A 23,102-nucleotide genomic window follows, 5' to 3' on the forward strand; every position below is an offset into this window, starting at 1 on the left:
TCACCAGGCACACACTTACACCACCAGCTGTCAGAGCATGCTTTCACCAGGGACACACACCACCAGCCTTCAGTGCACGCTTTCACCAGGCACACACACCACAAGGCGTCAATCCATGCTTTCACCAGGCACACACACACACAACCGACCACCACCAGGCACAAACATCACCAGCCGTCAGTGCACGCTTTCACCAGGCACACACCACCAGTCGTCAGTGCACGCTTCCACCAGGCACAAACACCACCAGCCGACAGTTCACGCTTTCACCAGGCACACACAACCACACAGCAAGTGCACGCTTCCACCAGCCGACAGTGCACGCTTTCACCAGGCACACACAACCACACAGTCAGTGCACGCTTCCACCAGCAGTCAGTGCACGCTTCCACCAGCAGTCAGTGCACGCTTCCACCAGCAGTCAGTGCACGCTTCCACCAGCAGTCAGTGCACGCTTCCACCAGCAGTCAGTGCACGCTTCCACCAGCAGTCAATGCACGCTTCCACCAGCAGTCAGTGCACGCTTTCACCAGGCACACACACACCACCAGCCATCCGTGCACCGTTTCACCAGGCACGCACACACACACACACACCACCAGCCGTCAGTGCACACATCAATTGTTAACGCATCCACAATTAACTATTGTAGCAATCGCAGTGTGGCACACTTTATTTTAAACATATTCATCTGAAGCGCAGCTTGACACCATTGCTACAAAAATACATTTAAAAAAATTTGCCCTACAATTTATAGACTTTTGTTGCAATTGGTGTTGCAATATTTATCAATGCCAATAGCTCAAACTTAAATAATGCGAGACCTACTGCATTGCAAATGCTCGTTTTATTTGCCTGTCAAGCCTTACGATGTTGTAGTTTGGAGGAACCAATAAATCTAGGCAGGGCGAGGATGCTTGTGACCAGCAATAGAGCTTTTAAAACCTGTTTTGGGAGATGGCATTTCCCCCTGCACATTGTAAAACATTTGAAGTAAAAGGGTATTAAAGAGATCCTCGTCTGGTGGCACAGAAAGAAATTAACTCATATCAGTGGGCATATATTAGTGCCCACATGTCATTTCCAGAGCACAGTGGCTTTATCGCAGAGCCACACATCCCACCTACCATCATGCAGAGTTACTGCTGGAAAAGATTTTGGATACAGTAGGACACCTGGGGAATATTCAAAAGGTGTCAAATCTGTACTTGGAAGTCTATTAATAATTATTTTCATACACTCAATATGGCTACTGAATTACACTAAGTTGCATCCCTCTACCTGGAACACAGCTTCAAGTGTGAAAACTTAATTTTCTACAGTTGCAAGGGGGCAGTCATGTCACCCCACCACGCTGTGACACAATGTGGCAATAATCTTGAAATTTTAAGAAAGACTTTCGTTATGGCAGGTCTCCACAATAGACTTTGCCAATGCAGGTTTGTTTTAAAACTCTGAGTCGGAGGGGAGCTGTAGAACATGCACAAGGTACTCAAACGGAGGGTGGAAGAGAGCGCATCAGTGAGCGAGGGAAATCTTGCAAGTGCACATTAAACAGAGGAAGGAGATAAAACGTGATCACATGCAGTGCTAAATAAGTTAATTTAATTAACTGCATCGCTGCTGCGGTTATTTTTGCACTGTGCGGCTGTTTTCTAATTACCGCGTTACATGACAAGCTCAGCTTGTCATCCGCACACGTCACCCGTGGCTGATGACGAGCTGAGCTCGTCATCAGCATCGAAGGGGTTAAACATGAAAAAGAAAGTAAAATAGTTGCATGGCATCAGCAGAAAAAGGATAAAACTCAGATAATAAAATGTGAGGGTAAATAACAAATGGCCTAAGAGAGGGACAAACGTCCCAATAAAGAGCAGGCAGAGATAGAAAAGAAAACCACCCAATCACGAGCTAGAGGGTGATCCATGGCCCACTCTACAGAATGGCATGCAATGCTGCCTGAGACAGCCGGCTGAAGCAGACTGTAGCGGTATCACACAAGAAGGCAGCATTGGCACAACAGCTAACTAGTAAATGTATAAATAAATGATATTGCTAGACCAACAACATTTATAAATATTCATTATTTTAATTAATTTCGAAATACAATAATCAGGCAAATTCAATTCACTCATAGCAATTTTATTACTGTCCTTTGCTCATCCGATACCCTCAAATTCATCTCAGTTGATGATATTTTCTTTGACACATGGCCATTTGGAGAAATCCTCTGTATATTGCAGTTCATGAAGCAGCTTGTTTTTCCAGCCTGCACTTACAGTTAGTACTGTTTTCAATACATGCCTTCATTAAATCCACTACACAAACTTGCTCATTAAAGGAATTCTCCACTATGCTACCTAGAAAGAAAAAAAAGAAAACATTATACATAAGCATACTTTTTTGTTATACCTGTAACTAAGGTTTCATTAATGAGAGCCAAATGCTACTCTAACCAAATGGATGTGGTCAATATTGCCTATTTATGTTTTGATGATTTTTTGATATGTCGCCCAACGGTGCTATAGCGTTTTAAAACAAAAAGAAGTTGCAGGACAAAATGAGACCACCACAGCGATATTAACACCTTAACCGCGGTGGCAATTTTGCCGGGGTGCGGGCGTTCTGATGAGTAGGTGGGGCCGCATCGGCCAACGGACGTGCACAGCACTACGAAGGTAATGCTTGCGACGGCCGTTGGCCGACGGCCGCAACGAAAGGGTTAATATGATCCTCACATAACAGTGGTGAATTGAATACAATGGAAGAGATACAGTGGAGGATGAACCAAATAACACTCCTTTGCAACACAACAGCATATAATAAAATAAACCAACTGGTGGACCCATGTCAGAAGAAAAATAGATGATGGAAACATGATAGTTGTGTATGTCTTTCAGCAGCAAAGTAGTGCAGTCAAGATAGGGTTGGGTAGTGAGAGAAAACCAGTAAGAAAAGAGTTCCAAATTCTAGTTGCACTGCCATTGTGTACTTCAAGAATGTTGATTCTAGAAGCAGTGAATCAGCACTTTACAACTATGTGCCATCCAGATACCTTCAACTTCAATTCCAAGAATAGAGGGAATAGTTGGTTAGATCCTTACGAAGGCTGCAAGCTGCCGGTCCTCAAAGGAAAGTCATTATAGAATAAACAGCACTTGGGAAATGTAGTCACATCTTCAGGTTCCGCAGAAAACACATGCTACAGACTATAGCACAGCTTTTAGTGGGGTTAGTTGCGCTTTGGGGAGTCTTGGTCAGGGAAACACTGTCAAATCGCCCAGAGCACTCACAGTTGAAAATGCACACTCTTAGCCTTTGAGTTAATCTGCTTCTGGAAGTAGTCTTTTACAAATAAAGGCACCCAGGGATTTATTGCAGTCAATGACGGCATGTTTGCAATCAAGGACATCAAGTGAATCCAGGGGACAAAGATGATTGAAAGAAGGAGAAAATTGGTGGTCTAAAACAGAGTTTTAGATGGTAGGCGAACATCAAGTGGGGAAAATATTTTAAACTTTGGGCAAAATGCAAGACATGGCTGGGAGAATAAATCTTAACACAGACCTCTGTATCATCTGCATAATGATGACATGAGATCTAGGAGTTCTTAAGTATGACTAAGGGACTCCCTATGAGTTAGCTTGACTACGCAGAGGGGATGCTGGAGAGCCAGAACTTAAATTACCACCCGATGCACACTTATATGAACCTTAATTTGAACTCAATGACATAGTCAAACATATGTTGATACAGTTGTGTTGCAATAGAGTTCTCAACAATTTTACAGAGAAAGGAAATCTTGGAGACAGTATGAAAGTTTGAGGTAAACCACATCCACTGATGTTTTTTTCAGTAGCGAATTTACAGTCCAAAAGCATTCTGGGAAACCCTTTTTCTCTAGAGAAACAGATTAACTAGAATGGTTTAATGTGGCAGAAACTGGTATGGCAACTTTTTGCCAACATTTCCTGGAACAGAATCCAGAAGTGCTTGGGAGGTTTATTTTATTATTTTTAGGGAGGGTTATTCCAAGACAAAGTCAAAGTGGGGCATAACATGTTCATCTAGTAGTGTGGGAGGAAAGGGCTTTCTTGGTCAAGAACTTAGCAAAGACTCAGATTTGGAAGAAATGTTTTTAAATCCAATAAAGCGGGACAGGGGGGGGGGGAAACTAAGTGTCACTACCTATAGTTGATTCAGGAAGCTATTCACTGTGTTGAGTAGAGATTTATTGAGGGTGGATTAAGCAATAGAAATGTTTCTTCTTCTGAAGTCAGTGGGATAGGTCGACGGCAAGATGGCGGTCGGCTGAGACCGGAGTGCACGCAATGCTCCTACCTAGCTCCGAAATTCTAATCTAAGAAATGCCGACATATGCTGATATGCCCTCGATGTAGCTATTCTAAATAATGAGCTCTCACACTGATCACCCAATCACCCCGATCACCCTGAGGAGACCGCCCGGACTTGCTCCAGAACGGTCGCTCCCTCTCCCACTCCCTGGTCCCACGCTTTGAGACTGCTACTGACCGCATTTGGGTATCGTTGCTAGCGCTGTGTATTACTGTGATAGCGCTGTGTGTGCATTTCATCCTAGCTTGCTCTGTATAGCGCTGTGTATTACTGTGATAGCGCTGTGTGTGCATTTCAATCCTAACTCGCTCTGTCTAGCGCTGTGTGTTGTCTGTGGTGGCGCAGTGTTTTGCATCACATTGTGGCTCGTTTTAAAGAGACCTTAACTGACCTGGATTGGCCTTTGGCGCTGCTCGCTCCGCTCCGCATTGTGGTAGGCGCTTTGATTCCATTTGCTGCCCCTGCCTCACTTTCACTTTGACCCTCCATTTTGTTTGTGTTTGTGCTCCCTGGGCCGCCCCATCTCCCCGCTACGCCTCCCAGCTGCTGCCCCTCCCACGCCCCGCCCCCTCCACCATCCATTTATGACCATTGCCCCCGCGTGCTGCGTTCACGCGCAGCGGCCGCGCCCCAGTTGCGCCGAAGGTGCGCCAAAGGTAAGCCCGTCTACGCCCGTCCGCGCCAAGCCCGCGCCCAGCGCCAGACCCCCTGGTCCCCGTAATGCCCAGCCCACTCGCATCACTTACGATGCCACCACCCTCCTAGCCCTTAACCCCGGCCGCTCCCCCAACTGCGTCCAAGCCGCTCCTGGACACACCCATGGCCCCTTCTCTTGCAACTCCTGCAAGTTCGACGGCACCAAGAACAACTCCTCATCCACTAACACCAACCAGATATCCAACACCAACCACCTTAAATTCATCCTGCTCAACACCCGCTCGGTCCACATGCACACCATCGACCTCTGGAATCTACTAGACACCTTTTCACCGGACGTAGCCTTCCTAACAGAAACATGGATGAATGCTTCTTCTGCCCCAGACATCACCATTGTCATTCCGGAAGGATACAAGATCATCCGAAAGGACCGCATCAAGCATGCAGGAGGAGGCATCGCTATCGTCCATAAGAACTCCATCCGCATCTCAACCAGCTCAGACGTCAACCTCGCTAGCGCCGAACACCTTCACTTCCAGACACACACCGACCCCAAGACCACACTCAGAGGCACCCTCCTCTACCGGCCTCCAGGACCCCGTACACAATTCAGTGACGACATCACTGACTTTATCACCCCACACGCCCTCCCCTCCAAGGAATACATTCTTTTGGGAGACCTCAACTTTCACCTGGAAAAGAACAACGACAGCAACGCCACCACCCTTCTGGACAATCTCACCAACCTCGGACTCAAACAACTCGTCACTACCCCCACCCACATTGCAGGGCACACTCTCGACCCTATCTTCACCTCCAGCAAACATGTCTCATTCAGCCACACCACAGCTCATCACTGGACGGACCACAGCTGCGTTCACTTCACCTACAATAAGACCACAATCCACAACCATCCTCAACCCACCTTGCGAAGAAACTGGAACAAAATCACCAGCGACCAGATCTCCTCATCGCTTCTACTAAACCCCCCCGCCCACACCTCAAACCCCGACCAAGCAGCCATCAACCTCACCCAATGGCTATCCAACAGCGCCGACATCCTAGCACTGTTGAAAAAACGCCAAATCAAGCTAGGCAGCAAAAACGCATCCTGGTTCAACGATGATCTTAAGAAATCGAAGAAACACTGTCGCTCCCTCGAAAAGGCCTGGAAAAAAGATCCTAACACCAGCACCAGGGACGCCTTCAAAAACGCCACCCGCATACACCAACTAATCCGGTCTGCCAAGAAAGCCGCATTCAAAGACCGTCTAGATAACAACGCCCACAACATCGTCAAAGAATTTACCAACCCATCAGCCAACTCCAACGACATCACCCCCTCCCAAGCCCTCTGCGACTCCCTAGCTTCCTTCTTCCAAAACAAAATCGCAGACATCCACAACAGCTTCGACAACCGACCCGAAGACCAACCCACCCAATCTTCTGCAGGACCCTCACCCCCCCTGAACATCCTTAATGACTGGAACCCAATCTCCACTGAGGACACCATCCGCCTGATGAACTCCATCCACTCAGGATCCCCAACTGACCCATGCCCTCACCACATCTTCAACAAAGCAGACTCCATCATAGCACCACACCTCCGAGATGTCATCAACTGCTCCCTCAACTCCGCCACCTTCCCGGAAAGCTGGAAACACGCAGAACTCAGTGCCCTGCTGAAAAAACCCACAGCTGACCCCACCGAACTCAAAAACTACCGCCACATCTCGCTTCTTCCGTTCCCGGCCAAAGTCATTGAGAAAGCTGTCAACAACCAGCTTGCCGCCTTCCTCGAGACCAACAAATCCCTCGACTCCTCACAGTCTGGCTTCCGAGCCAAACACAGCACTGAGACCGCCCTCATCGCAGCAACAGACGACATTCGAACTCTACTGGACAATGGAGACACAGTCGCCCTCATCCTCCTTGACCTCTCCGCTGCCTTCGACACAGTCTGTCACAGCACCCTTCTACAGCGCCTCAGACGTAGGAATCCAAGGAAAAGCACTGGAATGGATCACCTCGTTCCTCACCGGAAGAACACAGAGTCCGCCTCCCACCATTCAAGTCAAAGTCCTCTGAAGTCATCTGCGGCGTGCCACAAGGATCATCACTCAGGCCCACCCTCTTCAACGTATACATGAGCCCCCTTGCGGCCATCGCTCGCCAACACAATCTCAACATCATCTCCTACGCGGATGACACTCAACTGATCCTCTCACTCACCAAAGACCCTAACACCGCCAAAACCAACTTAAACGAAGGAATGAAAGAAGTAGCCAAGTGGATGAAGCACAGCCGTCTGAAACTGAACTCAGACAAAACAGAAGTCCTCATCTTAGGCACCTCCCCCTCCGCCTGGGATGACTCTTGGTGGCCAGAAGCCCTTGGAAAAGCCCCCATCCCGACGGACCACGCACGGAACCTGGGCGTCATCCTGGACTCCTCACTCTCGATGACCATACAAGTCAACGCCGTTTCATCATCTTGCTTCAACATTCTTCGCATGCTCAAAAAAACATTTCGCTGGATCCCCACCGAAACTAGAAGAACGGTCACCCACGCACTAGTCACGAGCCGCCTGGACTACGGAAACACACTATACGCCGGTACCACCGCAAAACTCCAGAATAAACTCCAACGCATCCAGAACGCTTCAGCCAGGCTCATACTAGACATCCCGCGTAAAGAACACATCACTGGTCACCTCAAAAACCTCCACTGGCTCCCCGTAAATAAGAGGATTACTTTCCGCCTCCTAACCCACGCACACAAAGCACTTTACGAACTTGGGCCCGAATGCCTCAACACACGATTGTCCTTCTACACCCCCTCCCGTCAGCTGCGATCCTCCAACCAAGCCCTTGCTACGGTACCTCGCATCAACAAAACCACTATGGGAGGTAGATCCTTCTCCTACCTGGCAGCTAAAACCTGGAACTCACTTCCCACTCACCTTCGCCTTACTCAGAACCACCTAGCATTCAGAAAGCAACTTAAAACTTGGATATTCGACAAATAATTCCCCACCCTCCCTCTAGCGCCTTGAGACCCTATGGGTATGTAGCGCGCTATATAAATTTCCTGACTTGACTTGTCGTTACCAAAACTGAAAAGTGAGCTACCATCCATCACAGAGATAAGCATCACGGAAGATAAAATACAGGAATTGGAAAGGCCGCTGTGTAAAAAGCTGTCAGTGCTCACCTCTATCATCGGCCTGGCGGTGCTGCGATTTATCTATAAGTCTATTCCTAAGGCAGCAGTGGAAAAAGAAGGAAGGACTAACCAGACGGAGCACAAAGTCTTCGAGAAGATGGCGCCAGAGGTAGCCGCAACACCAGCCTCTTAGACAGCGGCGGCTCGAGCTTGTGCGGCCAGACAAGCACACGCTCTCCGTGAGAGCCAGGAGCTAGCCGGCAAAGTGGATGGAGCGGATTTGGCTGCAACTCCGAAGCGTGGAGGAGCAGCGGTAGTAACCCGGAAGGGAATCCTGACCGGCCAGACAGTGGCTGATCTCTTACGCAGAGGCCCTGGATTGCTTCCGGAGCGACGCGGGAAGTCGGTGCCAGCAGCCTCCGGGGCTGACAACCAGCAGCAACAGCAGCCCGCGATGTTGGGGAGAGCAGTTCCCGACGCAGCGGGGAGAACAGAATAAGCCTCAAGAACGAAAGGAGCGTCTAGCCCCCAAGCCTTGTGGAGAACACGTTACAGGAGATAAACAGCACGGAAAATGAAGGTATGCCATCTCCTCTACATACAACAGGGGATGATGACACTGTCCTGGGGGGTGACGAGGAGATAGGAACACATGATGCCAACATTCTAGAAGTTCAAACATTGCCCCAGGATATTGAGATTAATGATATTAATGGCTTGAAAGGGTACCAATGTTCCCAGCACTCCCGGCCCATGACAGTTTGTGCTAGCGATGTGATAAAGGCAACGGATGGTGCTGATCTTAGGGGGGGGTGCGACAGCCACTCAAGGGCTGGGAATATCAATAACACAACTGACAATGATACTGAAAAAGATCCCAGTGATTTTTATTCTGTCTCCGAGGGAGAAGAATGGTCTGATGATATTACTTCAGAAGTCTCAGATGAGGGTGAAAGTAGAGATAAAACAGACATGAAAGCCCCGAACTCTAGGGCTAAAGCGACTGTCAGGAGGAAAAAGAAGCGCGCTGAATTAGACTGGGAGTATACACTAACCAATCTACTCCTGAGTTCTACATCTGTACCTACTCCCGCAAGGCAACCAACTCAATCTGGTCAGGCTAACCCGCCGGCCACAACCCTGGACACAGTTTTACAAGCCATTGCCTCACACCGTGAGGAAACCTCACAAGACAGCCGCAGGGCTCAGACAGCACTAAGTAAAGTTGAAGGGGTGGTTCGAAAATTAACAATGACGTGTAGTACCTTTGGGGATAGACTGACAAAACTGGAATCCAGGATAGTCTCTAATGAAGCAGAGATTACCTCGAACCAACAACGGGTAGAATCCCATGAGTCTGAGCTGGTAGACTTAAGGTGGAAGCTCAAAGAGTTCGAAAATTGACAGCGCAGAAACAACCTGCGCATACTTGGGGTTCCTGAGGCAGTGGAGGGGGACGATATTTGTCTGTTTGTGGTAAAACTTTTTCGAAACTCTGTCCCTGAACTTTCTAATTGGAACTTCGATGCAGAAGTCCAACGTGCCCATCATATGCCGTATACACCAAAGATGCCACTAAAACCTGGAGCATACCCTTGCGCCATTTTAGTATTTTTCGGCAATTTTTTGCTCCATCAGGCAATTTTTGAAAGAGCAAGGCCTGAAGCAAAGCGCTGTTGTAATGAGATTTCCTATTTTGTGCGTCCAGACTTCTGTCACTCCACTGTCGAGAGACATTGGAGGTTACGTCAACTAATTAAGCCTTTTCAGGACAAAAGGCACAGGCCTACCTCAATAATCCAGCAAGGCTGTAAGTAATTTTTGAGGGTCAAACAAAGTTCTTTATTTCAGAAATTAAAGCTAAGGAGTATCTGGATGGGCTAGGCTGAGCTAAGCTAGATACCTAAACTATACTAAACTAAGCCCACTCTGATTTAGCCGTAGTTATCTGAGCTATTTGTATAAAGTGACGCTAAAGGCACACTGAACTGAAACTGGAGGGGACAATGTCTAATTATCTGTTTAATTATGTGTGTGAGCGGTCAACGAGGTGAAACTAAACTATTGAACCGAGGAGTTACTTAGGCGAAGGGGGGTGTTGGGTATTAGATTAACATTTTCTTTTTTTGAAGGATAAATCGGCATTTCGAGTGTTGTTGAAAAATGACTACTAGGTAGGAACTAGGAGCATGCGTAGCATGCCCATCACTACCAGACTCTAATTGGAGTCTGTTTGCCTCACTAAGGGTGTGGAGGGGGGAAAGAAGGCAGGGGGGGTGGGATGAGGGAGGGGGGATAACAAAATAAGCAATAACTCCAATTTGACAATAAGACTGTTACAAATTGTCACTGATATGGTGAAATTAATAAAACACATGCAAAAATTTGAGAAGTTTAAAGCAGGTTCTTTTGGCCTAAGGAAAATCTTTAGCAGTGTAAAATGGGGAAAATAGCAATTTGTACTTGGAATGTGGCTGGACTAAATTATAGTAATAAACGTGCCAGGCTAGGTGAGATAATTAAACAAAATAAAGCGGACATAATCTGCTTTCAAGAAACTCATCTACCCTGGGACAAGAGAGATTTACTTAAATTTAGAGGTTATAATTTATTGGTCTGTTCCACACAAACATCTAATACCCGTGGTGTAGCTATTCTAGCCAAGACACCCCTGTGGGAACCCAAACACAAAGCAGCAGATGCACAAGGGAGGTGGGCAATTGTTGAGCTGGCCATGGGGCTAACCATACGTGGGGTATAAGGGTCGAACCAGGATGATCCTTCTGTTTCTGAAACCCTTGAATTAGAACTTGCGTCCTGGCCGGGCTCACTTGTATTATGTGGGACTTTAATATTTTACCGGGCCTCGCCTTTAGGAAACAACAAAGGTATTCAGGTCGTAAACCAAGAGTTTTCAAAGCAGTCAGCCAACTTAGAGACAGCTTTGATCTTGTGGATAAATGGGATTTCAAAAACCAGCCTGATCCAGGGTATACTTATTACTCACATCCCCACAATAAGTATGTCAGGATAGACTATATATTAGTCACAAGGGACCTAACCAATCAAGCGGCAATACATAAATGGCCGAAATTAATTTTGGATCACAATGCATTAATCTGTTCTACCAATCTAACTGGATTCAACAAACAACGATCTAGCTGGACTTTTGACCGGAAGCTCTTGGTTAACAGTGAATACATAATTTTCATTACCAAATGGGCTCAAGAAAACTTGTATCTTAGCCGCTACAGCGCCTCAAGGGTGGTTGTGTGGGATTGCTTCAAGGCCGCACTGAGGGGTGAAACAATTAGCTATGTGGCCAGGACTAAAAAACAACTTGACAATAAAAATCATTTACTAATGACAGAAATAGGTAAAATTGAGGAGGATCATGTAGTATCAATAGCTCGGGGAGAGGATGGGGCAGATACAATGAGACAGATTCCGTTATTAAAAACGGAGCTGAACAATGGTCTAACACAGAAAGCATCAGAAACACATAGAAGGGATGTGTATGAGAACGGAGAGAGGACTGGGAAACAGCTTGCTCTACGTACTAGACAAAAGATCTCCTATAACACCATTAAGGCTATAAAATCAGAGGGCCTTGTCTATACTGACCCAACAGATATAGCTGAAGTATTCCAAATATACTGTGAGAAACTGTATCATGAAGACAAATAAACTAGCAGTGCTGAAACAGGATTATTATGATACAGGATGGGACAAGGCCTTAGATAGTACAAGGAGATAAGATCTGGAAAAAGAGATAACCCTAGTAGAAGTGCAGAGCGCCCTTTCTGATCTTGCCTCAGGAAAGGCAGCCAGCCCAGATAAAATCCCCTTAGAACTATATAAGATCTTGGGAACTCTAATCGTACCTTTCCTACTGGATCTCTGTATCGGTATACAGAGGAGTGGCCTTACGCCAAACTCATGGAAAGAGACCAACATAATTATCTTTTCAAAAAAAGGCAAACCAGCGGACCTTCCATAGTCTTATCGCACAATCTCCTTGATAGACTCTGACTCCAAGTTGTATGCAAAGATCTTGGCTAACCGGAGTCATCGAACATCTTGTCTCCACCTGGCAACATGACTTTATCCCCGGCAGATCTACTACCGATCACCCTCGTAGAGTGATTTCACTCTTCGATGTCATGGCTGGTACCGGGGGCCAGATGTCGATGATCCTTCTCGATGCCGAGAAAGTCTTCGACAGGGTGTCATTGGAGTTTCTTTGGAGAATATTGGAGCAAAATAACTGTGGCCCTTTATTTATTAAGGCTATTAAATCTATGTATCAAAAACCAACAGCTAAGATCCAGGTCATGGGCGTTGAATCTGGGATAGTTAGGATAACAAGAGGCACAAGGCAAGGCTGCCCATGCTTACTGCCATTGTTTGCACTATATATCAACCCATTGATTGGTTTAATCCAGGGGGTCTGCATGAGTTTAACAATCACCTCTGGTACTTTTGATACTAAAATACTCGCCTATGCGGATGATGTGTCCGTACTAACACCTGACCCTTCTGAAGCAATCACTGAAATCGAGGCTATTACGTATAGGTTTGGAAGCTATTCTGGGTACTCTCTTAATAAAGATAAAACCATCATCTTATGCACCGAGAATGTAGACTTTAGCAATCCCAGAAAAGCAGAAACTGCTGTATATCTCGGGGTTTGTATAAGTACAAAGGTTCAAGATATTTGCAAAATAAAACTATGAACCTCTACTATTTACAATAAAACAAGATTTAATGCGGGTTAATAGTATACACTTTCAATATTTGGCAGAGCTAATTATCTTAAAATGAACATACTTCCCAAAATACTATATCTATTTCAGGCGATACCTCTACTTATTGATGATAAATTAGTAAAAACCCTCGAATCTCAAATGGCTAAATTTATGTGGCAGTACGGTAAAATCAGGAGGTCTATGAAATATTTATCATTACCACAGGAAAGGGGGGGGTCTAGCCACTACAAACATTATGCTCTACCTATGGGCTGCCCTCCTTCAACAAATGGTTCCGCTGTTTAACACTACTAACCAACCGGAGAACTTAGGAGGTACAAGAATACCATCAATGTATGAGTTATCAATAGGGGTGAAAGCCTGAGGGCTTTTGCTTAGACAACTGGAGCCTAGCTATTTAAAAAAAACGAAATTTAAAGTGATCAACAATGTAGGCAAAATAAGGGTGAGAATGGCGAAATATATGGAAATCCATAAATTTACCAGGTATACGCCCCTATGGCGGTCCTCACTTTTACCTAAACAGGTTAATGATACTATCGCAAAAAAATGGGAAAATCTAGGAATTAGTACAACAGTGGATTTTCTCGCTGGGGATCCTAGTACCAGATTTCTGAACATTCAAAAAGAAAATTTACGTTTCTAAATGCGACTATTTAAAATATATTCAACTGAATACAATCCTGAGCTTGAAAAGACCTAAGATTACATTAGATAAGATCCCTCTCCTAGAAACATTAAACAATTATACGTCTAAAATTCGCAAATTCTATAGTATACTTCTTGTGAAGCTTCAAGACGATCTCGAACATACCGAAGTCTCATGGGCCGACAAACTGGATAACTCCAATGTGGATATAGATATGAGCCTGTGATTATCATCACGGCTGCTCCTGAGCTCTAATCTCAGGGCTCAGATTCATAAGACTATCTATAATCTCTATTATACCCTGGCTAAACTCTACACCTGGGGCTAAAGGGTGAGTGTCCTAGGTGTGGAAGAGGCCCGGCCACATTAATTCATATGTTTTATGAATGCAATAAATTAACATCTTTTAAAAGAATGGTGTCTGAATTTTGGGAAGAAGTGTTTGGACGAAACTCCAACGCATCCAAAACGCCTCAGCCAGACTCATCCTAGACATCCCCCGCCAAGCTCACATTTGCGGTCACCTTAAAGACCTCCACTGGCTTCCCGTCAACAAGAGAATAACGTTCCGCCTCCTCACCCACGCACACAAAGCCCTCTACGACCTAGGACCCGAATACCTCAACACGCGCCTGTCCTTCTACACCCACATCCGCCAACTACGATCGTCCAATCAAGCCCTCGCCGCAATTCCACACATCCAAAGATCCACCATGGGAGGAAGATCCTTCTCCTACTTAGCGGCCAAGACCTGGAATTCCCTCCCCACCTACCTCCGCCTCACACAGAACCACCTCCTTCAGAAAACAACTAAAAACTTGGATATTTGATAAGTAAAGCTCCCCCCTCCTTCAAGCGCCTTGAGACCCTCTGGGTGAGTAGTGCGCTATACAAATTTAAACTTGACTTGACTTGATACTAGCAGCAAGATGGAAAGAGGCTGATCCACCTACTTTTCAAATGTGGTTAGGCCATTTCCTAGGTGTCTATAACCAGGAAAAAGCTATGTATGCTACTAGAGGTAGGCATGCTAGAAGTCGTGGGGCTAGGATTTGGTCCCCTATAGATGGAGTGGGTCTACTAGGAATGTTTTAACTATACCATATTCTTTAGAATTAATTTTTTCAGAAGGCTTATAATTATTGCATGCAATATCCGATCTGTCTATATGATTTTTGTAACTTATTGATGAACTCAAGATCTGTATCTGTCTCGATTATTACATTACTTTCTGTATTTGTATTATTGGAGTTGCTTAATAAAAGAAATTTAAAAAAAGGGAAATGTTTCTTCTGCATACTCTTCTGGCAGCCTCAAGAAGGTCTAGGTTGGGATGGGGCAGCAAGGTTATTTTGCTTTTTCACAGGCATTCAAACATTATTTCCTCAGTCAGACCTTTGGAGAACCAAAGAGCAAAACAGTTGTTCTCCTCTTTGGGGGGGCTAAGTTGTCTATAAGTTAAGACATACATTAAATCTGGAGGTATGGTCAGAGGCATTGACATCACAGTGACTGACTGGAGAGTTTGCGGAGAGCCACTGCAATACAGTTATTAAGGTCAAGATTTTTTTTGTATTGAAATCAGATTAACTCCTTTTTAGATTGATCTTCACACATTAAAACTTTTGGCCAGAGACACCGCAATTTGAACATGATCAGGTCAATATAGGTACTGGGTTTTTCGCAGTAAGCAAATCGCCTCTCAAGATAATAAGATCCAAGGGGAGATGGAATTATTATTTTGGGAGGGTGGTAGACCGATACACTTAAAAAACCACTCTGGTTAGGTCAAACTACTGTTCTTAGAGAACTGCTGCCCAAATTCTATGAGCTATGGTACAAGCAGCAGGCAATCCCCAGACAAGTGTGTGCTATATGCAAGCAGTACCAACAATTACAAAGTAATTACACAAGAACATTTTCAAACCAATTTACAAAAATAATTATTAACCTTAGATCTTAATTTTGAAGGTTGGAGGGCAAAATACAACATGAAAAAGTAACCCCTCCCCTCCCCCACCAAAAAACCCCCCAAAAAACACTGTTTGCGTTTGACCGGGATCATGGCATGATTTCAGGCCTGCTGTAATGGAGTGCATGTCTATTACTCCAAGGGGGTTGTTCCACTCCAATTTTTTACCAATCAATCAATCAGGGGTTTATAAAGTGTGCTACTCACTTGTGAGGGTCTCAAGGCGCTTGGGGGGCAGGGGTGGGAGCAGCTCCATTTCAGTAGAAGAGCAAGGTCTTGAGGTTTTTCCTGAAGGTGTGCTGGGTCAGGGGACACCTGATGTTAACTGGGAGTTTGTTCCAGGTCTTGGCTGTGATGTAGGAGAAAGCTCTTCCCCCTGCTCTGTTTCTGTTGATGCAGGGGGTCACTGCCAGGGCAAGATCGGTGGAGCGGAGTTTTCTTTTCGGTACTTGGAAGGAGACTCTTTGGTGGAGGTATTTGGGTCCGATGTTGTGGAGGGATTTGTAGGCGTGGGTGAGAAGTTTGAAGGGTACTCTTCGACGGGGAGTCAGTGGAGGATTTGTAGATGCTGGGTCATGGGTTTGTGCCGTGGGGTCCTGAGGACGAGTCTAGCTGCAGATTTCTGGATGGTTTGGAGCTTGTGTAGAAGGGTTCGGTTGATTCCTGCGTAGAGGGCGCTGCCGGAGTCCAGTCTGCTCTTTACGAGTGCGTGGGTGACGGTATTTCTACATTCAAGAGTATCCATTTGAAGGTCTTTTGGGGGATGCGAAGGCAGTTGAAACTGGTGGAGGCCACTTGAGTTGATATGGGGGGTCATGGTGAGAGAGGAATCAGGATGATGCCAAGGTTCCGTGCGTGGTATGTAGGGGTGGGTGGACTCCCGAGGGCGGAGGGCCACCAGGAGTTGTCCCAGGCGGAGTTGTGGTGGGTCTAAGGATGAGGACCTCAGTTTTCTCAGAGTTGAGCTTCAGGCAGCTGTCCTTCATCCAGGCCGCAATGTTCTTCATTCCTTCCTGGAAGCAGAGTCTGGTGTTTTCGGTGTTCTTCTTGAGGGAGAGGATGAGTTTGGTGTCGTCGGCGTATGATACTATGCTGAGCCCATGCTGTCCGACGATGGCGGCGAAGGGGCCCATGTAGATGTTGAAGAGCGTGGGGCTGAGCGATGATACTTGGGGTACCCCGCAGTTGATCTCTATGGTTTCGGAGTGGAAGGGAGGGAGTCTGATCCTTTGGGTTCTGCTGCAGAGAAAGGAGCAGATCCAGTTGAGGGTAGTTCCTTGTATCCCAGCGTCATGAAGTCTGGCTGAGAGCTTGCAATGTGAGACGATGTTAAAGGCTGCGGAGAGGTCACAGTGTGAGCCTGGTCGAGCATGCGTATGTCTTCAGTGGCTGCGAGGAGGGCGGTATCGGTGCTGTGGTTGCAGCGAAATCCGGACTGGGAGGAATCTAGAATGGAGTTCTTTTCGATGAAGGCGGTCAGCTGTGTGTTTACGAGTCTCTTGGTGACTGGCAGCGAAGGGGAGCAGAGAGATAAGCCAGTAGTTTGTCAGGTCCGTCGTGTCGGCCGTGGGTTTCATGAGGAGTGGCTTCACTTCCGCCTGCTTTCAGTCGTCTGGGAAAATGCCTGAATTGAAGGAGGAGTCGATGGTCCATCCTAGTTGGGGTGTGATGGCAGCGGCAGCCCTGTGGTAGATGTGCAGTAGGCAGGAGTCCGTGGGGGCTCCTAAATGGGTGTTTTCCATGGTCGCTGTGATGTGTTAGACGGAGGCGGGATTCCAGGTAGTGACGGTCGGCTCATTGTCGACGGTGGGGAGGGGGGTGGTGTCCGGCGTCTTTTCGCTGAAATCGCCGTAGAGGTCCTTGATTTTCCGATGGAATAGGAGCAGAGCTTGTTGCAGCGTTCCTGGGATGGTGTGACGTCTGACTTTGCTGGGGGGTTTTGGTGAATTGATGTATGACGTTAAAAAGTTCTTGATGTGGATTTTGTTCTTGATGAAAGTCTGCTTGGTGTCTCTTATGTGCCGGTGGTATTCCTTAAAATCCATATTGGAAAAAATCCTTCAGGGTGGTCCAGTGGTTGTTCAGGTTTTCTGTGGTTTCCTCGTTTTGACAGGTTTTCTGGCTTTTTGGAGTTCCAAGGTGAGCCAGGCGGCCTTCAGGGGGCATTGTTTGACGGAGGGGTGCATGCTTGTCGGCACAGCTGGAGATCCAACTGTGAAGTTCTTTGGCTGCAGAGTTGGCGTCATTCGTGGCGATGGGGGGGGGGTCGTGATGTTGGTGTTTCTCTGATCTTGCTCCAGTTCCTTTGTGGCAATCAATCAATCAAAGACATTTATAGAGCGCACTACCTACCCGTAGGGTCTCAAGGCGCTTGGGGGGGGGGGGGGGGGTGCCGTTACTGCTCGAACAGCCAGGTCTTCAGCTTCTTCCTGAAGGAGAGGTGGTCTTGGGTCAGGCGCAGGTCGGCCGGGAGGGAGTTCCAGGTCTTGGCGGCCAGGTAGGAGAAGGACCTTCCTCCTGTAGTGGCTCTACGGATGCGTGGGACGGCGGCGAGGGCGTGGCTGGCAGATCGGAGGTGGCGTTTGGGAGCGTAGAAGTTGATTCGGTTGTTGAGGTAGCTCGGGCCTTGATCGTGTAGGGCTTTGTGTGCGTGGGTGAGGAGCCGGAAGGTGATTCTTTTGTTGACGGGGAGCCAGTGCAGGTCTCTCAGGTGACCGGAGATGTGGCTGTTCCTTGGGATGTCAAGGATGAGTCTGGCTGAGGCGTTCTGGATCCGCTGGAGTCTCTTCTGGATCTTGGCGGTGGTTCCGGCATAGAGTGCGTTGCCGTAGTCCAGTCGGCTGGTGACGAGGGCCTGGGTGACGGTCTTCCTGGTCTCCGTGGGGATCCACCAGAAGATCTTCCGAAGCATGCGCAGGATGTTGAAGCGTGGGCGGGTTTGGGTGTGGTGGTGGTGTTGAACGTGAAGTGTACGCAGTGGTGGTCTGTCCAGAGGGGCTACCTGGTGTGGCTAAAGCAGATGTTAGTCCCTCCTGCGAAGATGGGGTCGAAGGTGTGTCCAGGTCTGTGAGTTGGGGTGGTGACGAGCTGCTTCAGTCCGAGGTTGGAAAAGTTGTCGAGGAGGGTGGTGCAGTCGGGGTCACTGCAGTTGTCGAAGTGGAAGCTCAGGTCTCTGAGTAGAATGTAGTCCATGGAGGTGATGGCGTGGGGCCCGACCAGGACGGCAATGTTAGTTGCGGACTGGGGGCGAGGTCCTGGGGATCTGTAGGCGAGGGTGCCACGTGGCGTGGTCCTGGGGCTGGTCTGGAAGTGGAGGTGTTCTGTGTTGGGGTGGGGGTCGTTCGTGCTTGAGGTGGAAAGTCAGAGGGAGGTCTTGTGTGTAATGGAGAGTCGTCCTCCTCCTGGGCAGTCCTTTCTCTGTAACTTGTATCTGTCGGGGATGGCGATGGTGATGTCGGGCCCGAGGTCCAGGTTTCTGCGAAGAAGGCTAAGACGGGGGAAAGGGTGTCGATCAGGTCCAAGATCTCTACGGTGTATCTGTGTAGGGTGCGCACGTTGAGGAGGATTGCAGGTCAGGGCTTCGGTGGTGCAGGCGTCCAGTGGACCATCGGCAGTCGTGGGGGCGCTGTTGATGGTGCGTGGAGGGTGGCGGAGTCATATCAGCGGGGCCTCGAAGATCCAGGGTTCCTGCCGCTGGTCGGGTCGCGGACGGGCGCAGACGGGCTTACCTTAGGCATGCCTTTGGTCGCCATTAAGTAGCGGAGGGGGAGGGATGGGCAGCGTGGAGGCGGGAGCGGCCTAGATATTGAAGCCAAAATCTTCCAGCAGGCAAGATCCAAAGATGTTTCTACCAAAGCTCATTCAAAGTCTGTTTCACAGTCATCGAGCTCCCGCAGATGCGGTTGGTTTTGGTGCCAAAAATCTCAAAGTGGGACAAACCTAGATTTCGTAGCCACCCAGATCTCTACACAGCCTAAATAAATTTGGCAACTGACCTTATCCAAGGTTTTACATTTGAACTAAGTCACTGTTTCAGTAGTCAATATCCTCCAGAGGGGCAAGGCTGGAAGCCGTAGCTGGACAGGGTCCCAAGAGGTTTGATATATTCACTGCGAGGTCCTGCTGAACAAGTTTCAGTTCAGCAAAAGTTTATAGCTGGATAAACCTAATTAATTTGCTTGACTTAAGCGTGACCAGTCAGTGCAAGTCTCTGGTATAGCGTCCCAGTAACTGGAGGTGGAAAAAGGACTAAATCCCAACTTTTTTCAAGTGCTGGAAAAGTTTCTCCTTGGAAGCCATGCAACTCCCAGCTCCTCGGGACTGTCTTCTAGGCACCAAGTCTCTACCCAGTATTCAGATCTCCTGCAGAGATTAGTCATCTGAGGTCAGTGGGACTTCTTGCAATAACGAGACAGTTTGCTTTTCTTTCCATGAAACACACAGGTGAAGGAGGAATGCTTGAAATAGGTCTAACCAATGGCAATTGCTCATGGTAGCATTCTGGCCATTTGTTTCTTCTACCCACCATGCCACCGAAGTTTGGACCCAGACATGTACAAATCAGTTTTGACCCTGCAATAATAGAACATTTCAGCCCAAACTATCAGTTTCTTTCTGAACTGAGAGAAGCAACCCAAGACCGGTATTGCCCAAATTAGGTCTGGTCAGTCGAGTGTAGCTTGGCTCAAGTGGCACAGTTGAACCATTTGGGCATACCCTTGCCACTCAGGGTGGTACAGCATACACACAAATGGTGTTGGAAGGGATGCTTGCTATAATTCTAACCACTGGCAATCGCTCAGGCAACATTTCAGCCTATTGCTTTTAAGAGGTTCTGAATGCTGCCCAAGCGATCACAAGTGTTAATCCCTTCCTAACAAGGTAAGAATATGAAGATGGTAAACCCATTAAAGATTGTGCGAGTATTGCCATTCACGTGGCCCTTACGCCAAGCTGCTGCTGCCACAGCTGCCTTGGTGGTACAGGCGGAAACGCCAAAGAAACGCCAAAAGGCTGAAACAACGCAAAGCCGAAACTCAACTGACGGAGGCGGAGAAGGATTACTGAATATTTTACGAGGAAACTGAGAAATCTGGCTCTAAAATCCGAGCAGCAGAGATTGACCGAGGTGACTATTTATGAGCAGAAGTGAGCCTAATCTTAGCTGCACTGGGGGAAACACCCGGAACCAAAAAGGCAAAGGGCACTGCGGTAAACAAACAAAGTACTGCAAAGGTAGTTGCAGGGAAGAAGGAGAGCACGTGTTTTTAGCCCGTGGAGGAGAACTGTCTGCGTAGGAAGGGCAAAGGCACAGGCATGAGTATTTGGCTGGAAAAGCGCAACAGAGGCAAGTGTGAAAGTTGTTGATCGTTTTTAATTTTTAAGGTCGGAGTTCGAACAGGGGGCCAGTAATAAGGGGGGGCAACTGAATTTGGGTTCTGAAAGGTTGCCTCCCCTCGCAAAGGCATTAGAAATGGCCCCCAGAAAGAACAAAAGTTCCCTGGATCAAAAGCAGATGTTAAGAGACCGCTCTGTGGAGCAGAGAGACTCTGGAGAAAGTATGGAGAGCCCAGGGACAAGAGTAAAGAAAGGAAAAAAGAAAAGCGGTTTAGCCTTAAACTCAATAAAAGATTTTGTGGAGAAACATTTTAAGAAGGTATTCTCACCAGTAAAACCTCTTGACATAGAGGATACAGAGGCCGAACAGCGGAAAAGGAATACCTCACTAATCTTTGATGAGAATACGTTGGAGTCTGTAATCTCGGCAAACCCATCTTTTCAGTCCTTACTATGCCAAAAGGATTTAATAATGTCCCCACGGCTGTCCTCATCCCCGCAGTGAATGTTTTCTCAGGTCCTGATCCCGGATTTTCTGGAATCTGATCGTGTGTACCTAAGGACTGAAGGGCAGGACGTACCGGGCACAGGAACAAGGCAGAAAGGAAATGAAAGCCAGGCCCAGTATGGTAACCAGAGTTTGGAGACAAAAGAAAATGACAGACAAAATCAAACCTCTGAGCTGAACATAGAATGTTCTGCAATACCAGCTTCTTCAATGTTGGACCTGATGTTAATGTTACAAAGAACTCTTCAAGGGCTGTTAGAAGTAACAATGCTAAATAATAATATTTAAAAAACACAAAAAGCACCTATCTAAGATTGAGAGGGAGCTACAAGGTATCAGGGGACAAATGCCATCCATGTTAAGAACGGTCTCAGATCCCCAGCACCGGTCGAGGTGGAGGCCGTGAGTATAGAATCCCCAAAGGCCATTCATGAGGTTTAGATCTCGAGATGTCCGATGATGGTAAAAAGAAGGGGTGATTACTCTAGATATGGGGTACTTGACCTTGTGAGACAAGCAGGAAAGAGGTCTCAAAAAAAGGAGAAAGGCAAGGCTGGGAGAAGAAGTAGGATCGCTGAGGCTAGCTTAAGAATAGTCGATCTAGAGCCAATGCAAACGCCCATTAAGCCCCCAAGAGAAATTTGGACAAGGAAGGAGTCAACAAAGGCTCCAAAGAAGCAAGCAAGCAAGCAAAAAAAAGTGCAACCTAATAGAAAGTCAAATATGCCGGTGAAACAAACAAGGTATATAGAACCCACTGAGGTTAGAAACTCAGGTAACACCTCTTATCATGGAGTGAGGCCACAATTCTGTAATAAACTTGTGGCAGGAATAAGTAGTAATAGCTACCATCCTCATAGTATCCACCGAGGGAAGAAAGGAGGGCACAGGTAATAAGTGGCTATACTTTGAATTGATACAAACAAGAAAGTGAGGGATAAAAAGAGGAAGAGTTCATCCCTAATAGGTCAAAACTCCTACAATCGTTTGCACAGTGCCCAAACATGAACGGTATTGGGACAAGACACTTGCGGCAAGTGGGTTTTAAACAAAACTATGAAGGGAAGGAGATTACCATGGTATTACTTTACTCTAACATGGTAATATTGGCAATAGAGAAGGCGGAGAGTGAGGTAATAAAGGAAGGGCTACAGATAGTACCCGAAGATGAAGTAGATGTAGAAGGAAATGATCAGCAAGGAAAATACTTCTTAAGTGGTCATGCAGGGTTAGGGAAGAGACTGGTGAGATGAACAGAGAAAGGAGTAGGAATGGGAAATCTCAATATAGTGGAAAATAACTCCGATAATGAGAAAGCTTGGGGGAACAGGAGCCTTACATCTAGCCCTGCAGGCCCCTCCCAGAGGTATAACAAGGAGTATGGTGACGAAGGATACCTTGATGATGTTGAATAGGTAAAAGGGACGCCACATAGCATAAAGATTGTTTCTTGGAATATAAATGGTCTAGGAGATCAAATAAAACAAGAAAATATAAAGGAGTTACCAAAAAATACTGAAATCATTTGTATTCAGGAAACCTGTCTATGCGGCAAGACCCCAATATTTGATGGCTTCTGTCAACTCCATAGCCCAGCAAAGAATCAAAGGTTTGGGCGCCCTGCAGGTGGAACGAGGAAATTGTTATCTACCAAAATAGTGAAGAATGTGATTCAACTTACTGTAAAAT

At 47.0% G+C, this 23,102-nt stretch overlaps 1 pseudogene across 1 annotated transcript in view; it reads right to left on the reverse strand.

Moving 5' to 3' along the window:
• Positions 1 to 2,065: 2,065 nt before the first annotated feature.
• The window catches only part of LOC147722210 (selenoprotein T2-like), a 74,851-nt pseudogene continuing 53,814 nt past the window's right edge, over positions 2,066 to 23,102 (reverse strand). The window contains exon 6 of the transcript XR_015309864.1: positions 2,066 to 2,360. The product of XR_015309864.1 is annotated as a selenoprotein T2-like (transcript). The remainder of the gene's footprint in view (positions 2,361 to 23,102) is intronic.

This window comes from Lissotriton vulgaris, chromosome 4_1 (genome assembly GCF_964263255.1).
Source record: "Lissotriton vulgaris chromosome 4_1, aLisVul1.2, whole genome shotgun sequence".
Taxonomy (NCBI): Eukaryota; Metazoa; Chordata; class Amphibia; order Caudata; family Salamandridae; genus Lissotriton; species Lissotriton vulgaris.